Source organism: Crocuta crocuta, unplaced genomic scaffold, assembly GCF_008692635.1.
Source record: "Crocuta crocuta isolate KB4526 unplaced genomic scaffold, BGI_CrCroc_1.0 scaffold506, whole genome shotgun sequence".
NCBI classification, from domain to species: domain Eukaryota; kingdom Metazoa; phylum Chordata; class Mammalia; order Carnivora; family Hyaenidae; genus Crocuta; species Crocuta crocuta.
In genome coordinates, this window is record NW_027528991.1 from 2528200 (window position 1) to 2542697 (window position 14498).

Consider the following 14498-nt stretch of genomic DNA (forward strand, 5'->3'; position numbering starts at 1 on the left):
TCTTCCGGGTGGCGGACAGCCTCTGGACACAAGGTCCCGGCTCTGGAGTGAACTTCTCTTCTGACGCTAGTGTATCCCAACGGAGAGAAATACTCCTAAGAATATTTTCCATTTGCATGTTCCAGAGGGGATCATCAAACTATAGAGAAGTCTGGGAAAAATTTAACAAGATACAAGGTTCCTAGTATCTAGTTTGATAGGCTAATATTTTGGCTTTTTTTTTTTTTTTTTTAGTCTTTCTTTTTTGTAGTGAAAACAAAAGAGAAAAAAAGTGAGTCTTTGCAAAAAAAAAAAATCATGTCAACTTTATTATTTCTCCAGCCCTTTCTGCTCCTCAGCATTACAATACATGCAGTTTTTTCAAATGTAACATTTAAAGGAGAAAACGTCACGTGGCCCAGCAGATGAGAGTGTTCAATGGGGAGCCAGGGTCCATCTTCAAGGACGAGAACACCAAGACATCTAAATACAGGAGAAATCAGGTCGTAGAGTGAAAGTAATCTTTTTTTTTGAAAGTTTTATTTACTTTTTTGTCTTTATTTTTTAAGTAGGTTTCATGTCAACATGGGGCTTGAACTCATGACCTTGACATCAAGAGTCAGATGTTCTACAGATTGAGCCAGCCGGATGCTCCAAAGTTTTTTTTTCTTTAAGCAAGTTCAGCGAGCCCAGGGGTCCTTAGAAAAGCCGTGGGAAAAAGAAAACATTGAGTCTGTTTAGATACAGAACCACAGATTGGGGGGGTGGGGGTTATGACAGAAGAAAGTGTAAACGTCACCAGTGTCAAACATATAAAATAACGTGAGACACTGGAACGGTGAAGATGAGGCAAGTCTGTCTCTATTTCCTCAACTCCTAGACCACTGAGTCCGTAGAGAGTATTTCAATTTGATAAATCACGGGTACAGGTATTGAATGACTAGAAAAATGAAATACTGTAGTTTAATAAACCAAAACCAAAATGAGGCAGAGAAGTGAGCAAACGTCCTTGTCTTTCGCGGTGTGTTATTAAGGGAGTCTGTGCAAAGTTGGTGAGTCAAGGAATAGAAGTTTCCATTTATCTTTATGATAAATTAATTAAAACAAGCTGCAGAGGGCTCAACACAATGAAAACACACAAAACTGAGAAATTGGGCCAACTGGCAAAAGATAGGAAGCAAAAGAAACCAGAAAACCGGAAATGTAAGAAGTATGGTGACGGAACCGAGACCCAGCATAGCTGTCATGTCAGAGAGGATGTGTGGTAAACACTCACGGAAAATAGTCTGATGGTGTCAAAGCAAAGCTGCTCTTCCTGTAAGTGGTACCAGGGGATCTCTGAACATGGCCGACTCTTCACTCGACCCAGAAAACCCTACAAAACCATGGAAATCCAGAGGTTCAAATCTTCGTGTTGACTTTAAGAGCACGAGGGAAACTGCCCAGGCCACCCAGGCTGTGCGTATCCAAACAGCCACCAAGCATGCGGAAGGCTGTCACTTTGTGGAAGCAACGTGTGCCATCCTGTGGCCACCATGGTAGACTTGGCCAAACGGGCTGGACGCAGGCTCGGTGGCTTACAAGAGTGCTGATATTCTACCGCACGTGCTTCAAATATGCACCGAGTGGTGCTGAGCCCGCGGGGTTAAATGCAGACTCTTGGTCACTGGGCACATCCAGGTGGGCAAAGCGCCCAAGATGCGGTGCAGAGCTTACGGGGCTCACGGTCGGACTCACCCATGGGCAAGCTCCCCTGCCCACTTGGAGACCTCCGACAACAGATTCTTCCGAACCCAGAAGAAGGGGTTGCACAGAAGAAAGAGATGTCCCAGGGAACCCGAAGAGATGAAAACTTATGGCCTGGGAGTAAATTCTGCATGAAATAAAAAACAAAGCAAAAAAAACCAAAACCCCAAAACCATAAATAAATAAATAATAAATAAATAAAACCTACCTATTTATATAAAAAATTATATCTGTGAAAGATTGACTATGGAAGTCTGGACTGAAAGGCTTTCAAACAAGGAAGCAGCTTGCAGTATAAAAACAATCCAGGCTAACTCGAGAAGCGGGCATTAAATACGCTCACTGTGACCGTGACAGTGGTCTTCGGAGAGAGGCCGTCCCGGGGCCGTACGCCAAACAGCAGCACGGGAGCTCGCGAAACAAAGCTGCAGATAACGCAGGAGAAGAACCACACAGTGAGGAAACCTCGCCCCTGGCACGTTATGTTTGCTCTGCACCGTCCCCTCCAGCGTCAGAGCCGCGTGCACCGCCAGTGCCCGGGCCCTGGGCGAGGCTGGACTGCAGTGTTGCACGCTGGTCAGAGAACAGGGTCTGAACGATTTCTGCTTTTAGGAAATGATGGAGTTCTTCTCTGGGGAAAAAGAGCACGTCATTGTGATATGCTCTGTGGATACTGGAAAGGGAGGCCTATGTGCGGGGCGTGGCTCTCTCTCCATGTGCATATCACACGCGTGTGTATGCATGAGGTATGTATGTGTGTGCCCACGGGGGGCCTCATTTGGCCCCGAGGACTTTGTGCTTTAGTTTTTCAGAAGAACTTGCAGATCCTCCTCGGAGCCAGGGTCGCAGGTACTGGGCTGTAGAATCAGCCTCAAAGCCAGGAGGCTTGCCTGGGCCCGCCTGCCCTGAGGCACCTCCGGTTTCTCTGACGACTTTATCTGGACCCTTCCCAGACCCTGTCTAGGCCTCTCCACTGGTCACCTTTACAGAGCATTCCTGCCGTGTCGCCCCGGAACTACAGGCCCCAAACCTTGCAGTCAGCTTCGAGGTGGCATGTGGACACACACAGGTGGAGGTGCTCAGAAAAGAGTGGCTGAAATTATTCCCGGATGGCAGAATGGGATAGAATTCCTGGACCGAAGGTAAGGGGATCGGAACCATGGAGGTCAACTCTGAGCGGACCCAGGAAGGCCGGGTCTCCAGAAGCGAGGCCGTGTGCTTTGCTCCGAGAAGCACGGAGCATCGATGTTTCTGAGGATGAGATCAAAGGAAATGAAGCAGCTTTCCGCCTACGACAGACTTGAGCAGTCCTATGCGAAGGGTGTCATGGCAGTTTTCTTCTAGAACCTCGGAGAAAGGTAACAAAGAGTACTCGAGGAATGCACAGCCGAATGGGCATTCTGCCCCTCTCAGGTGGCTGACAGGTGATGCTGAGCCCAAAGGTGTGACCCCTGTGGTCTGAAGTCCCTGTCCTTGTGGGGACAGTATTTTTAGACCCTCATCCTGTTTGTCCTTGTGGCCGGAAGAGGGAAAGAAAACCCAGGAAAGCTTCTAGTCAGCTGAGCCCCGCGTCTCCCAGCTGACCTTCTCCGGGTCTTCCTCAGGTAGAAGGTCTGCCTGACCCCACACAACACCCCCCACCTGAAACGTGTTTGGGCCCGTCCTTCCCCCGAAGGACAGGAGGAGGGCTCTGTACCCTCCGCGTGTGTCCTGATGGGGCATTGAGAGGAGGCAGTGTCGCCCAGGGGTTGGAGCGCAGAGCTGGGACGCAGGGAGAACTCTTTGGTGGCCTCCTGAGCCGTCCCCTCCGTCCACCCAGCCAACTCCCAGAGTGTAAGTCGCTTTTCCAGGCAGCCCAGCTGAGGATAAGTTTGATAAGTAGGCACTGAGGAGCCCAGCACCTGCTGGTTTATTTAGCTTATACTTTCTGTTTTTCCGGATCATACTGTGTTCTGATTGTACTTTTGTCCATGTTGTATTTTCCTGCTACACGTTGTATTTACTCTTACGATATTACAAATAAAATCAACCAGCGTGATAACTCCGCGCATGTGAAACGGCGTCTGCGTGCTTCGTGGAAATGGTGGTATCCCGGTGGGTTGGACAGTGTCATGGAAATGGCTGTTTGGGGGTCAAAGGGCTTGGATCTGACCCAAGTTTGGCGCCCGCCTTTCTCCCCGAGTTGGCCGTTTCTGACGCAGACAGCTTAGTGGAGAGATCGAGCTTGCAACACAAGGAAGGGGCTTCCATTAAACCCCCAGTTCTGCTAATTCTGTTGCAAAACATTGCAGAGCAGCTGGGTGTGTGGGGCTGGCCTTGCCGTGGGCTGTGCCTGGGACCCAAGGGCTCGGTCGCAAATGGCTGCAGCCCACTGGGGCGGGGACGCCACTGTTCTGCCCTGAAGAGGTTCGAACGTGTTCGTGTGTGAGTTTTGCTCAGAAAGCTGGAATTGTTCTTTTAAGAAAGAGCCATTTTAAAAACTAGGTCTTCCAGAAGTGTTTCCTTTAAACAGACAGACAAACAGTCTGGGGCACCTGGGTGGTTCCATCGGTTGAGTGTCTGACTCTTGATTTCAGCTTAGGTCACCATCCCAGGGTCGTGGCATCGAGCCCCCCTGGGCTCTAGGCTGAGTGTGAAGCCTGATTGTGGTTCTTTCCCATCTTTCAGCTCCTCTCCCCCATGCGTGCTCTCTGTCTCTCTAAAATAAAAAAAATAACAAAAATAATTGAAAGAAAAACAAACACCCTCAGGAGACACCCCGGGTGAGGGAGAGACTGAAGAGGGGACAGTGCGGCAAGGGGCTGCGCCCTGTGTGCCTCCCGCCTGGACGGCACCCTGCGGGGGCTGTGCCTTCGTGTCGTCTCCACTGGGTGATGGAAGACCGAGGTGGACACCAGCACGGGGAGCAGTGACTGGCTGCACGCGCGCGGGAGAGATTTGACAGAGGGGCGCACATGGCCCTGAATAATACCCCCTTTGTAAGTGATCAGCACCGTGGATACAAGGCTGTAACTGTCGTTTGCAGCTCCCAGAATGCCTTGCAGTATTGAATGAATGAATGAATGCAATGCTCAAAAGGCACTTAAAAACCTGCCCTTAGCCCAGTCCTTGCCGGCGCATGCAATAGGCGAGAAGTGCAGGAAGCTGTAAGAGGCACCGGGCCGCGGGCGCACCTGTTTTACTGGCTCCAGAACGTCACGGAAATGCACGAGGGCGTCTTCATGGTCTGGGCGGTGAACGCCCTGGTGGTGGGCCTGCGGACCAAGGTCATGTCGCCTTTGTTCCACAGGTAACAACACAGCACTTGCTGTGAGCCAGGTGCTGGGCTCAGTGCTTTTTAAGTATTATCTCCTCCTCCTAGCAACCTATGAGGTGATTCTATTATTGTATTTTACAGAAGAGGAAATGGAAAAGCAGAGAGGTTAAGTCACTTGCCCAGGGCAACACAGCTCATGAAAGGAAGCTGTAGAATTTGGACCCGAGCAGCCTGGCTCTGGAGTCTGGTCTCACGCACCCCACAAAACCGTGTTTGCGATCGATCACGTGTGCGTCTGTGTGTATTGCAGAGCCTCGGCTTAACCCATCGATGAACTGTCCGATGTCCCCATTCTTTTCCTTCTAACCCTGCCTGTCTTACGAGAGTGTTGGCATCTTACCTGCCCACCCTTTCTTTCCCCCATGATTTCCCTTTACTCTGGAATGATACTTGTAGCTTTGAAGAATGCTCAAGGCCAGCCTTCCGCTGCAGACACATAGTTAAAGAGTTTGGTCGCCTACGGCTGACCTTCTGCATGTACCTCGTTGATTTCCAGATCTCCCGTGTGGAGAACGAAGCGGTCACGGTTATCTGTACTTTGCAGATGAGGAAGCTGCAGCTCAGAGCATCTGCACCCCAAGCTCGCACACTGGCCGAGTGGGGGTGCGAGTCAGATGTCCCCTCCCCGCCCCGGAAGCCTGCACTGCAGCATCGCGTTCATCAGATGCAAGGATGGGGTTTTCAGGGCCCTAGAGTCCTCTAGACCCATCCACCCCCGTCCAGCACTCCCCTCCTCACAGCGCCCCTCAGCTGCCCACGTCCCACTAACCATGACCGTCTGTCCGTCTCCAGGGGCTCTTGGCTGGCCCCGTCGGGTCTGGCGTGCTGGGCCGCGGTGTCTGGCCGTGCATCTTCTCCTGGATGCACGTCTGCTTGCTTTGGGGCAGGTGCTGACAGACAGACAGTCTGGGGGTGCTCAGGGCCCCGCTGGAAAGGCCACTTCTGTGCGCCCAGGCTCGCCAAGTAAGCTGAGCCGCTACAGCCGCAGGGCAGCTACAGCCAAGCAGACACCCCAGAGGCCATTGATTTGTCATTATTATTAGAATGGAACCGCCTTGTGAAAGATATGAGGAGTCTAATTACTGAGACTCTACAATACATCCTCTCCCAATTCCTGGCCTGCCACGGGCACCCGCCTTTACCGTGGTTTTCTTCTTATTTTTAGAAACTTGTGTTGGGTTAAGTAAAATACACAATAGTATTTTGAGAGGGTCCATCTCATAATAACTGCAATTTGTTTTTTCCGCTCAACAGCGTGTCTTGGAGGCAAATCTCCATTATCCTTTTCAACAGCAGCAGGAGACTGTCATGGTGCATTGAGTCATTTCCTTAGCGATGGGCACTTAGGGCGTTGGTGTGTCTGTAGCAAACAATGATGCATGAGTGCCTTGGGACCATTGTTCTGGCCACGGGCTTCCTCGCGGCAGCCCCAGCTTGCCCGGACAAGTCCCCCGCCCCAGCCTGGGAGCTGCAGCAGCAAAAGGTCAGTGCGGGGGAGGTCCCGCCGTCCGCGGTTCTAACTTCCTCATTTTAAGGATGCGGAAGCAGACTTGGACGAGTGGCTATTTATGCCCACGGAGCAGATCGGATTCTACCAGCCCCACCCAGCACCACCCGTGGCGTTGGTTTGGCCTCCCAGCAACCAAATCTCCTCCGATGCCTGTCCCATAACAGGAGGTGCAGTGTCTATCGAGTGTGCTAGAAACGAGGGGACGCCCAAGGCGGGACTGCCCTGCTCGGGTCTGGCTCGCAGAGTCCTTTCCAGGTGTGCTGCGGCATAGCTCTTCCGCCCTGGTCGTCTTCCTGTCGTGTGGGCGGCTGCAAGCATTTTGGGAAGCCTGCTCAAGGAGCGGGGTCCCCAGTGGCACTACCTATGCCTCCAGCATGTGCGCTTTTGTTACTTAATTTGCCCTGGTCGGTAATTGCTTCAGTATAAGCCCATTCATTAGTCACACCAGTTTTAATTACAGAGTCTGAGTTGAGATCCTCATGAAATCAATAAGCAATTACTCATCAAATAGCAATATTTGCACTCGGGTGAGCTCAGGTGTTCCGGGGCCTGGAAGTCCCTTCCCTTTTCTGTGAAGCTTGTGTTACAGGACTTTTAACAGAGAAGTCGCCCTTTCATAGCAAACATGCAACTTCTCTGGAAGTATCTTCTCAAATATCTTAGGTCAAATTTGGGAGTTTATTACAAAGGCACTCGGGCACTTTGTGGGAGGTGTTCAGTGCATCATGATTTAACAGCAAGAAGGCAGGCTTGGCTTTGTTACTTTTTAGGAACTAAACTCCTCTTCTTCCCAGTGAAATGAGGGCGCGGATAACAAGCTAATGGGGCCACACTAATAATGGGAGACGATATAACTGTAAATACTCAGCATAAACTAGACATTTAATAACTGAAAGGTTTAGGGAACGTCTTGGCGAAATGCAGCCTGACCACCATGGTCGGGCACCGATTCCCCAGTAAACCGTCGGGCATTCACGCCCTCCCCCGCCCGCAGCTGGCAGCTGCTGGCGGCGGGTCTGAAAGGCAGCCCGCAGCACATAGACTTCCAGTACCTTCCGTGTGCTTGTGACTAAGGGACCTCATTAAAGGGAAGTGAAGGCAGACTCACAGCACTGTTTCTGTCTTTGTAAGAAAATGACAAACAAATCAATAAAACAGTCATTACTCTGAAAATCTGTATCGAATATATCTCCCAGGTACAAGTTAATTATGAGAGAAGCTGGGTCATTTCTGGCATGCTGATTTGTATTATTGGAACATTCTGGAACTTAGCAGATAATGCTCTGTGTCTGGCACCCCCACCCTTCCGCACCACTCTGGTCGTGAACTTTCACCTTTGTCTCCTTTTGACCCCGCCCCCCCAAGACTCTGTCAGTCCATCTCCAGTCCTTCCCACTCCTGGGTCCTTCTGCTCGGCTCACACTTGGCTTCTTTGTTCTCTCCCTCATCTGTAGCAGCTCCGTAGGTAGCATGTTAAGCCTTCGTTACCCGTGGTACAAATATTTTTTTGAAGTTTATTTTAATTTTGCTTATACTGTTTTGACATCCAAAAGTTTTAAATTTAGTCTTGGTTTCGTGCTTAGAAAACTTACATCCATCAAAAAACGACACGAATGCTCAGCCTTCTAAGTACTTCAGTGTCAACTTTTCACAGTGACTTTTAATTTTTCTGGCATTTTGAATTGTTAGGTGGATCCTAGGGCTTTCTTTACCTATTTTTTCCCCAAATTATTCCAATTGTTTGTTATTACAAGCTTTCCTGTCTGTCCTGACTTCACACATCACTTACGTTCCAAACTCTCACGTATATCGGATCTGTTTCCCCATTTTTCTCTTCCTTAGTCTGCCTTTTCTTACGACTTGTTTCCAGCCTTCTTGAGTTATAATTGACACGCAACACGGTGGCAAGTTGAAGCCAGCGCTAGCTGACATGTGGATTGTACTGCAAAGTGGTTACTGCCGTGGCGCTCGCTGACGCCAGTGACACGTCACCTAATTGCCATCTCTTGTTTTGGTAGGAGCATTTCAGATCCGCACACCCGGCAGCTTCCAAATATGCAGTAAGGTGCCGTTAGCTGCAGTCACCATGCTGCACATTTTACCCCAGCACATTCGTCTTCTACCTGGAAGTTCATACCTTTCCACCACCTTCCCTCCTTCCGCCCACCCCCACCCGGGTAGACTCCTTTCCAAGAGGCAGTGGTGCGGGGCTGGTGGCCTCCTGGGTGGTGCTCCCTGATGGGGCGGCTGTTGGAAGGCCAGCTGGCCTGGCACGCCAAGCCAAGGGGCAGGGACGGCAAGGGAGGGGGCCAGCTTCGTCAGACGGAGGGGCGAGGGGGACGTGCCCTGCCCTCCTGCCCAGCCCTCCCTGATCTGTCCACCCGCTACCCCGATGCGGAGCTGCCGTGGCCCCTGTGCGTGGGCTGGTCGGTCGTGTGTGCCACCCGGTCCCTGGCCGCCTGCGGGAGAGGAGCACGTGGCGGGGGAGGCAGGCCTGGCAGAGCGCTGCGCAGGCACTCAAGGCAGTGAGGCCGGGGCTCCCGGCTGAAGAACGGTCTAGAACGCGGGCTTCAACACAGGGCGCTGAAGCCAAACCGTGCCTTTTGACTAAAGCTCGCCTGGGACCAGTGCTGGCTTCTGCGGCTGCTGTAAGTGTCACGAGACAGGCGGCTCCCGCAGGAGATGCTCCCTCGTGGTCTGCGGCCAAATACCCGAGGTCAAGGTGAGGACGCCTCCTTCCACAAGCCTAGAAGATGTGCCTGCCCCCTGCTCGACCCTGCGAGTGTGTAGACACACCTCCCTGCGAGCCTATAGGCGCGCCCCCGCTGGACCCCCGCAAGCGTGTTAGACGCGCCCCTGCTGGACCCCTAGGAACGTGTAGACGTGCTCCCACTGGACCCCCACGAGCGTGTAGACGCGCCCCTGCTGGACCCCCAGGAAGGTGTAGACGCGCCCCCGCGGGACCCCCAGGAACCTGTAGACGCACCCCCGCTGGGCCCTGCGAGCATGTAGATACGCTCCCGCTGGACCCCTAGGAACGTGTAGATGTGACTCCGCTGGGCCCCGTGAGCGCCCCTCCTGAACCCCTACAAACGTGTGGACACGCCCCCACCTCTCTGCTTTCTCATCTTGTAAGAATGCAGCTTGCTGGCCGCAGCCCACCCTAATGACCGCATCCTAACTTGATGACCTCTGCCAAGACCTGATTTCCAAATAAGGTCCCGTTCACAGTTCTGGAGGCTAGGACTTCAGCCTGTCTTCTGCGGGGACAACCATCACAGACCAGTAAATAAGCCACTTTCTTTCTGCCCTGGGTCTCCTGTCTGGGGCTGTGTCTTCTCAAGTCCTGATCCTGGAGGGCCAGGCCTCCTCTGAGTCACACGGCTTCCCCGTGGTTTATCAGGAGAACCCCCACGTGACCCAGAGTGCTCCCCTGGGAGCTCACGCTGCTGGAGCGGCTTTGCGCTGGGCCTCGTCACAGCGGTGGGCTGAGTGGCGGCACCAGCTGACTCGGCAGAAAACAGACAACGGGCTGACTGTGGTGGACGCCCCAGCTGGTCCACTTCCTCTGCGATCTAACCCTCACACCAGGGCGTCACCCTCTCTGCCGAGAACGTGGTCATATTGACCCACGGGATATCACAGGCAAGACCCACTTATTTTTGCCTTTAATTTCACACTATTTCATGAACTCGGTTTTGTGGGTGTTATTTTTTTTTCTTAAATTGTTTAATGTCAAGTTGGTTTCCATATAACACCCAGTGCTCATCCCCACACGTGCCCCCCTCCCCCCACACCCATCAGCCCTCAGTTTGTTCTCAGTATTTAAGAGTCTCTCATGGTTTGCCTCCCTCCCTCTCCCCAACTATTTTTTCCCCTTCCCCTCTCCCATGGTCCTCTGTTAAGGTTCCCCTGTTCTACTTATGAGTGCAAACATATGGTATCTGTCCTTCTCTGCCTGACTTATTTCGCTCAGCATAACACCCTCGAGTTCCATCCACATTGCTACACAGGCCAGACTTCATTCTTTCTCATTGCCATGTAGTGTTCCATCGTGTAGATAAATCACATCTTCTTGATCCATTCGTCAGCTGATGGACACTTAGGCTCTTTCCGTGTCTTGGCTATTGTTGAGAGTGCTGCTATGAACACTGGGGTACATGTGCCCCTGTGCATCAGCACTCCTGTGTCCCTTGGAAAATTCCTGGCAGTGCTATTGCTGGGTCATAGGGGAGTTCTGTTGTTCATTTTTTGAGGAACGTCCACACTGTTTTCCAGAGGGGCTGCCCCAGTTTACATTCCCACCAACCGTGTAGGAGGGTATTGTGGGCATTTTTTCTTGCCCGTGTAGTGAGTCTGAGCAGGTGGCTGCCTCAGGTCAGGAATGACTTTGCTTCTAGGACTTGCTTTTCAGTTGCTTGTTCTTTGTGAGCTTTCAGCCACTGTTAGGCATGCCTGTTACATGTCTTCCCTCCATATTGTGCGTGTGTGTTTTTGCACTTCCGCCCAGGGCTGTGACCCAGATTTTGCCTGAAAGAACAGAGCAAAAAGCAGCAGCTGCTGCCTGAGTTTTCCTCCACAATCCATCAGACGAAATCTACTCTTTCATCCCTCTGAGCTTCTTGTAAATTTGTTTTTCTTCTCTTTTTATTAATCAAGTATGATTAGAAAAACAAAAAACCTAGGAGCCTGGGTGGCTCAGTCAGTTAAGCACCTGACTTTGCCTCAGGTCATGATTTCACAGTTTGTGGCTTCAAGCCTCTCGTAGGGCTCTGAGCCGACAGCTCAGAGCCTGGAATCTGCTTCAGATTCGGTGTCTTCTTTCTGTCCCTGCCCTGCTCACTCTGTCTCTCTTTCTCAAAAAAGAAATAACATTAAAAAAAAAAAAAAGAAAGAAACACAAAAAACCCTCACACCTTCTTCATGTGAAACCTGCCACAGATGTGAGTGTTCTGATCCAGAGGAGTCGAGTGGCCACAAAGTCAGGCTGGGCAGCGACGGTTCCTGCCGTCTGAAGGGAGACCAGATGTACCTGCGCTTGGACAGGGTGGTGAGCAGGACGCAGGGTGGCAAAGCGTAGGCGCTGGAACAGGCAGCGTCTGTGCCAGGAGATGGGACAGCCTGCGGGCTCCGTGGAAGAGGGATCCTTTCTAGTGGTTGTGTGGCTGTCTTCTCGGTCTGTGCCTGTGTTTTTTGGCTTCGTTTCTAAAGAAGCTGTCAGGGATGCAAACGTCCTTCGCCAGGCACTGCCCCCAGTGCACCACAGAACCTTGCCTCCCACCCGAGGGTAGGCCAGCAAGCCGCTCGACACTAACACCTGCTACTCGAAGAAGTACCTTCCAGGTGGGGAGTCTCACATGGCCCAAATACGTGCTAGTATGTTCTTTTTTAAAAAATGTGTGTTTAATTTTGAGAGAGCTCAAGCAGGGGAGGGGCAGAGAGAGGGGGACAGGGGACCCAAAACGGGCTCTGCTGACAGCACAGAGCACGACGTAGGGCTCAATCTCACGAACCACAAGATCATAACCTAAGCCGAAGTCAGATGCTCAGTCGACTGAGCCACCCAGATGCCCCCCACACTAGTACATTCTAACGAATGCACCTTGGTGACAGCTCACTTTGCCAGTAGGAAAAGAAAACTCAGGATAAACTTTAGGTTTACCTATTCAGGTAACCTTTGTCTATGCATACAGCACATGGCAGCATCCAGAATGAGGAACTGAGAAGGCAGAGTGCTCTGGCTTCAGTCCACTTTCTATACCTCTAGGGACACAGCAGATCTGGACCTTGTAGGGCTGCAGTGGGACTATGCGGGGAGAGCAGTGACCGTGCAGCCGTTTGTGGAGCTCAAACAGGAGTGCAGGCAGTGGTATACCTCTGTCCCTGGGCTGCCGGGGCCACTCCACTGCCAGCCAGTAAGCTTAGTCCAGCCCTGGCTCAGTGCAGGCTGCCCAGAGGTACTTGTCGACTAGTGAATAGGGCAGCTGCAAAGCCTTGTGTAAACCTGCCCCATGAGTGTTAATTTGGCCCCAAATACCTCGTAGTCCTCTGTATCTATCTGTGAGTTTATCCCCTTATTGATAGCCAAAAACTATTTTGGCTAGACGAGAGGAGCCCCTCTCCTGGGACCTGAGCATTAGGGGCCCGTGTCCGTGTCCCTCATGAGAGGATGAACTCCACATTCTGCACCCCTCACTTCTAACCGTGCTCCCAAGTGCCTGGGATCCAGACTTTCCTGCCCTGCCGACCCTGAACCTCCCTCACAGGCCTGTGTGGGGGCCTCTATGAAGGTCCATCCACCTGCGGGGGGACCGTGACAGCAGTGTGTCCCTCCCCAGGTACGTTTCATTTGTGCTGGCAAATCTGTGTGTGCTGAGCTGGATTCCATTGTTAACCTCTGATGACTGCAGATCTGTAGTGATGCCTCCTGCTCTGTTCCTGATGTTGCTAATTTGTGCACTCTCTCTCCTTTGTCAGTCTTGTTAGAGGTTTGCCAATTTTATTGATCTTAAACAGCTGTTTCATTAATTCTGTTGTTTTTCTGTTTTTAACTTCACTGATTACTGCTATTTGTTTATAGTTTCCCTCATACTTATTTGTATTTATTTATGTCCTTTGTGCCTGCTCTGGGTTTATGTGCTCTTTCTCCAGATTTGGAGGGGAGAGTTTTTCTGTTATTTTATTCTCCATTTCACAAATTCCTTCCTCTGTTCCCTCCATTCAGTTGTTCCCAAACTGCAGCCTTTTTATGTTGATAATTGTATTTTACAGATTCCAAATTTCCACTTAATTCTTCCATGCATTTCCTGTTTCTTAGTTCAGGGTTTGTTCATTTATTTTTGTTTGTTTCAACGTGTCTGCATTTGCTTGTTGAAGCATTTTTTCATGGCTGCTTCTAGATCTTTGTCAGATAATTTGAACATCTCTGTCATCCTGTTTTGGCATCTGTTGGCTGTCTTGTTTCATTTGGATTGAGATCTTCCTGGTTTTTGGTATGATGAATGATTTTTTTGGTTGAAATCTGCATTTTCTGGTTATTCTGCTGTGAGACCCCAGATCCTTCTAAGGCCCGGGCTTAGCAGGTGTGTGCTGCCCCCGCTCCAGCAGAGCAGGGGAGGATACTACCTCATTCCTACGGAGAGGGTAGAAGACCACGCCTTTCCACTTGATTCTCAAGTGGGGGTTCCATTGCTGCTGGGCAGAGGGGGCGTTCCAGCTCCCGGCATGGCCTCCAGTGCCACCAAGGGATGACGTGGGCTCCTTACCACTGAGCAGTGGTTGGAGGCCTCATGTCCACTGGGCAGTGGATCCACCCCCGTGGGGGTGTTGGGTACCTCGATGCACTGGGTGAGGGAGGACTCCAGGCTCCTCCACGTGAGAACACCTTGTTGGGGCTGCTGCTTCTTCTGTTTCCCCCTGTGCCCATTGGCATTTGGCTGATTTCTTCAGCCCCAGGTTTGGGATACACAAGGCAAAAAGAAAAACCCACGGGACTGACCCCCAGGCTACTCCTCAGGTCCTGATGTCTTTAGCTGACCTGCCTTCTTCTCTCCATGGTTCACAATCTTGTGTTTGTTTTCCATGAAATGTCCAGAGTGTTCGCTTGGACACTTGACCTCAATGAGAGAAATAGGGAAAAGAACATGTGTTTTGTCTTCTGTGTATGTAATATATATACTTCCAGGTCGTAATAAAAAGAGTCAGTGTTTGCACACGAGGTGCACGCACGCACACATTATTGCTTAGGAAAGTGGACTGAGGGGTGCAGGACGAGGCACGTTGCCTTGTGCTGGGGAACAGTCAGGGCTGCGAGCCATGTGTGAGTGTCCATCTAAATCGGGTGTTACTGATTTAACACCCCAGCATCCACAGGGCTTGCGGCTAGGGTTTTACCTTTCGTGCTTCAGGTTTGAAATGAGGCATAACATACAAAGCAAAATGCAACCA

The 14498-nt window shown here is 51.2% G+C and overlaps 1 long non-coding RNA gene across 3 annotated transcripts; it reads right to left on the reverse strand.

Annotated features, from left to right (window-relative positions):
• Positions 1-285: 285 nt before the first annotated feature.
• Positions 286-2850, reverse strand: LOC144226066 (uncharacterized). 3 transcript variants are annotated; one of them, XR_013333526.1, is made up of 4 exons: positions 2069-2850; positions 1717-1852; positions 1256-1354; positions 286-677 (listed from the first exon to the last, which is right to left on the reverse strand). It is a non-coding gene; the product is annotated as an uncharacterized LOC144226066 (long non-coding RNA). The 3 variants fall into 3 exon arrangements; XR_013333527.1 differs by having other exon boundaries at positions 1717-1839; positions 1934-2850; XR_013333525.1 differs by lacking the exon at positions 2069-2850 and having other exon boundaries at positions 1717-1923.
• Positions 2851-14498: the final 11648 nt, after the last annotated feature.